This window comes from Strongylocentrotus purpuratus, unplaced genomic scaffold (genome assembly GCF_000002235.5).
Source record: "Strongylocentrotus purpuratus isolate Spur 01 unplaced genomic scaffold, Spur_5.0 spur5_scaffold_5, whole genome shotgun sequence".
NCBI classification, from domain to species: Eukaryota; Metazoa; Echinodermata; class Echinoidea; order Camarodonta; family Strongylocentrotidae; genus Strongylocentrotus; species Strongylocentrotus purpuratus.
In genome coordinates, this window is record NW_022145611.1 from 37,304,328 (window position 1) to 37,309,513 (window position 5,186).

Below are 5,186 nucleotides of genomic sequence, written 5' to 3' on the forward strand. Positions count from 1 at the left end.
GCCTTTCGCCCTTCCCCCGTTTCCCTCTTTCCTTCTTCCTCTTCTTTCTTTCCTTTTATATTTTCTTTCCCTTTCCCTTTCCCTTCTCTCTCTCCTTATTTATTTTTTGGCGGGGGGGGGGGAGTGAGGAGGAGGCAAGAGCCCTTCGCCCCTCCCCCGTTTCCCTCTTTTCTTCTTATTATTCTTTCTTTCCTTTTATCTTCTCTTTCCCTGTCCCTTTTTTCCTTCTCTCTGTCTCCCCCAGCTAGGGCTGGTTTTGTTTACGAAGCGCCCGTCAGGAGAGTACACGATAGAGTACACGATAGAGTACACGATAAAATTGACGATATCGTGAACTTTATATCGTGAACTTTTCACGATAAAATTCACGATATCGTCAATTTCATCGTGAAAAGTTCACGATAAAGTTCACGATATCGTCAATTTCGTGAATTTCCTCGTGAAAAATATGCGATAAAATTGACGATATCGTGAATTTGATCGCATATTTTTCACGATTTAGTCTATTCGCGATGTCCCTTCAGGGCCACCATTTTTTTTTATATATATATTTTTTTTTGGGGGGGGGGGGGGGTGGGACTTTGGGGGAGTTCCTCATAATTACCCCCCCCCCCCCCGGAATTACCCTCATGTATATTGCGCAATTGTATCCGACATGATTTGTATTGGCTCTACTCTCTAAATTTGAAAGTCTTATTTTTAAATATTAAAGTCTTACTTTTAAATCTAACAGAGACTGATATTAGTGACGAACCCTTTGGGATTTAAAATAAGTCTAAGCTAAGACTTGAAATTTTAAGTCCCTGAAAAGGTTTAAAATTTAAGTCAATTGGATTTATATTTCAAGTCTTTTAATATTTATTTTAAACCTTTCTTGGATTCATTTCAAAAATAAATCTAAGCTAAGACTTAAAATTTTAAGTCCCTGAAAGATTTAAAGTTTAAGTCAATTGTATTTATATTTCAAGTCTTTTAGATTTACTGGTCTAGCTAAGCCATTAGAACCATTTGGTAAAACTTCTAACCAATTGAACGGCAACAACACTTCAATACTGGTACGTCTGTATTATCAATGTAAAGGCATTGGTAATAAGTAGACTTATACATAATTTAATTAATCGAATTTTTTTTCATATACTTGTATTTTATTGAAATTATTTTAGTTCATAGTTAATGTTTCTCTTATTCATATTTAATTAAATGGAATTCATACGAAGTAGCGAAATGTCCTAATAACTTGTAATTTATATTTGTAGTATTTTCGAAATGAATTGCATATACCTAAATCATCAGTAATATAAGATGCTGTAAATTCAGAAAAATTGTTAAAAAAACATAGATCTGCACGCACCCCATATTCAATATGCAAATTAATTGGTGTCAGCTGGTTCAACTGGAAATATGCCAACAGTCAGTCATCAACAGGTGCAACTGGAAATATGCACATCTTATTGGCGAGAAGTTTAAGTCTTTCCAAGATTTATATCTAGAAGCTGGTTTCGATAAAACTTTTAGTCGAATTCCCAATTTATTAAGTCTTAAAGACTTGAAATATTTTAAGTCTCAAAATGGATTTAAAATTTAAGTCCTAGAAATTAAGAGAGTATGCTTGACCTTTGCTTTATACCATCATCAGACAGATCAGGGAGATGAGACAAATATACACTCTCTATGTCCCCCCCCCCCCCAACTCTTTTTTGGGGGGAACGCGTATGCTCGTTCCCTCCGAGCTCCCTTTGAAAGCATCCCTTATCTCATGCAGGGCTGCCAAAATATCTGGTCCCCCTTTCGCGGGCTTTTCCTGCCTTGAATCGTGAGACCCCCCTAAATCAAATTTTCTTTGATATTCAAGATATTTTATAACCCCCTTTTTACATTTCTCAGGAGTCCAAAGAGAGAGAAATTTTTTTTTTTTAAAGAAATCTCCGGGTGAAAAGTGAAATACACCCCCTTTTCGTTTTTACAATTCTCGGGCCGGATTTTTGTCGCGCGAAAAGTACCCCTCTACCGGAGATTTGGGTGCTGTCCCTCCGACCCCGAGATGGGGTAGGGAGTGCCGGGGGGGAGGGGGGGGGGGCTCCGTGTGAACCTAAGTTCTACGAGATGATGACCGTTCTCCCATCATCCCCCCCCCCCATTTTTCTCTCTCTGACAGTCATGCTGACTCCGATATGTGCGAAACCAGGGGCGACACGACCACCCTAAGTGGCATGAAGAATTAAAAAAAAAATAATAATAATAATATGCATATATATAGGATATATAGGAAAAGAAAATAGAAGGGGATACAAGTCACAAGGAGATGAAGAAAGAAAGAAATAACTTAGGAAGGAAGTAAGGAAGAGAGGAAGGAAGACAATAGAAGAGAAAAAGAGGAAGAGAAAGAGAGATAGAAAAAGAGAGGAGTGTAATCGGGTAACGAAAGGGAGAGAAAGATTCCTGTACATAAAGGGGGCTCCTTCATAATAATCAATTTCTATACAAGTCATAACTGATGCTTCTCCCCTCTCCTTACAAAAGATTTTCAACCTGATAACTATGTTTAAAAAAATATAACGGAGATAGCCGAGCCCGACCGGTAGGTCCCACAACAAGCCGGAGAGGAAATTGAGATATGGGAATTGGTTTATTTATTGGGTCACCCCTGCTCTATAACCCTTTTGTGAAAAACTTGGGGAAATTTTTAATCTTTACGTGGCACTTTATATATATATGGAGGCTACATTCAGCCGACCACTGGTGCTCGGCAAGTTGGATGTGGACCATGATCTGTCTCTTTTCTTCCACCTCTAAAAAAAAGAGAGAGACTATTTAGTAACTTGATGGCATCAATAATATTGCAAACTCGATAATAATCAAATTACTCAAAGGACTTCATGAATCATTGAAATGTTATCTTTTTTCAGCTCAGCTTATATATATATAGCTAATGACAGAAATCAACAAAATAACATTGGACGTCGAAATTAATCGAAACTGTATAGGCCCCGTCCTTCGTAGCACTGTGTCTATATCGGTTGATCTCGACATGCTGTATCGTTTTGTTTAAATTAAACTTAATTGATGTACATCAATAATCTGTTTATAAACATGTTTATAAACATAATCGGGTCCCTCTTTATAGTTACTTAAGTGGGTCAATAAAGATGGACAAAGGGCGGATGCAGCCGGAGGCACTAGGGGGCCACTGAGAGGGCGGCCCAATTCGTGAGAAAAACATTTAGCGGCGAAACAGCCAGCCAATAAGCGAGGGGTTAAGCGAGCACTATTTTTTTTTTTTTTTTTTTTTGTGCTCAACGAGGAGGGAGGAGGGAAAGTGCCCACTAATTTCTTTTAACTCAACACGCCCCCCCCCCCTCGGAGCACCACTGATACACAACACTTTATTGTTTTGCCAGGGGAGCGGGCCCGTCTTTTCTTTTTTTTTCCTTTTTTTTTTTTCTCACTCTCTCAAGGTGGCGCTATACCCCTTACATCTCAAAGAGATTCGATCATACCATAGGTGGCTTTCTCATCAACTCAGCTCTCAAATAACATAAGAAATAGAGGATCATGGGGGACCAACAGGCACCGATTGGGGAAGTTTTCTATATAGAGGGAGCAAGTAGCTACAAGTAGGACAGTGGGGCTTAAATGTAAAATGTAAAATGAAAAATGACATTTCCAATCCAATCAGAGCGCCAACGTCTAATTGCGTACCAAATCAAAGGCTGCATGTATGATGAGAGTTAGAAAAAAAACACTGAATATCATGAAAGACAGATAGTGACGTATTAATATTATTGTAAGCAATGGTAACTAAGGTTATTTTTGGTTTGAAAAAATGTCTACACAAAATAATATAATCATCATTTTCCAGTCCACATAACTCTATACGAAACATATTTCTGAATTATGCCATAAACATAACTTTTCATCCTACTATATCAGTCCAAAATTATTAATTAAAAATCTTTTCACATAAAAAAAAAAATATACATTTTCGCAATCACCTGTTTTTCCCCTGACAATGCCCGACCAGTTTGGACCAGAGGCGGAGGTCCGGGGGGGGGGGGGGGGGGGGGCAAGGGTTCACAATGCCCCCACTTTTTCAAAAACTTGTATCACAAAAATACTTGTTAACATTGGAAAACGGTGCCCCAGTTTTACTTTGGATAAGGATTCCTTTTTCTAATGTTGCACATTCTTATATAAGTGCAAGTAACCACCTCTGATAAATGCCCCATTTCAATCTCACAATTGTCCCTATTCAAATCTGAGAGGTGCAGGCCCGTAGCCAGAGTTTGATGTTTGGGAGGGCCCGGGGGGGGCACATACATGCAATCGATCGACGTCCTGTGGAGGGGTCTAAAAAAGTTCAACAGATGTTGGAATTTCCCCGTGCCTGGAGAGGTGCCTCTTTTACTTTGACAAATGCCCCTATACTTTCCTTTGAAAGCCTGAAGTACACTTCAACTTCATCATCCATGATAATGATATCACAATGTATATGATATATAAAGGGTATATTTTCGCTTTGAGGTTTTTCTTGGTCGGTGCCCTTTTTCCGGAAAGGGCCCCTTTTGTTAGCGCCCGGCCCTCCCCACCCCCCCCCCCCCCTTTTTGGAAGGCGCTCCATCGCCCCTGGTTTGGACCTAACACAAATGAACTTTCGTATAATTAAATTCCCTTTGAACATTAGTTCCAAGTTTGGAATCAGGTAATTAATTGGGAATGCATTGGACTGGCGGTTTGGCCATTATGATGCTATATTTACTTCACCCTTTTTTTTTCCAGACGCGTCGTATCGGTAGAAAAGGTGCTCTAAAATGCAAAGTTCTGAACAACACGCCAGAACGGCGATGCGTACTCCGCGAACTACATTATTACTCCCATAAAGCAATGCGACAAAAGAGTGGCTAGCTAGCTCTGTACATATACAGCCACGCCACCATTTGTTTTTGTAACCTCATCGCTGATTGGATACATTTTTATTATCTTGTATTTCAGATTAATCAAATTAAATTGTTTTCTCGACATAATAGACCTAAACGATAGATTATATTGATATTTTATAATACTTTTTTTAAAATGAAATAATTTTGAAAGTTTTTATGATTTAAAACAAAATATTAGGAAAAATGACAAGAAAACTCGATAAATCGAATATCCAATCAAAGGACATTTCTCAAATCAAGTGTACTTAG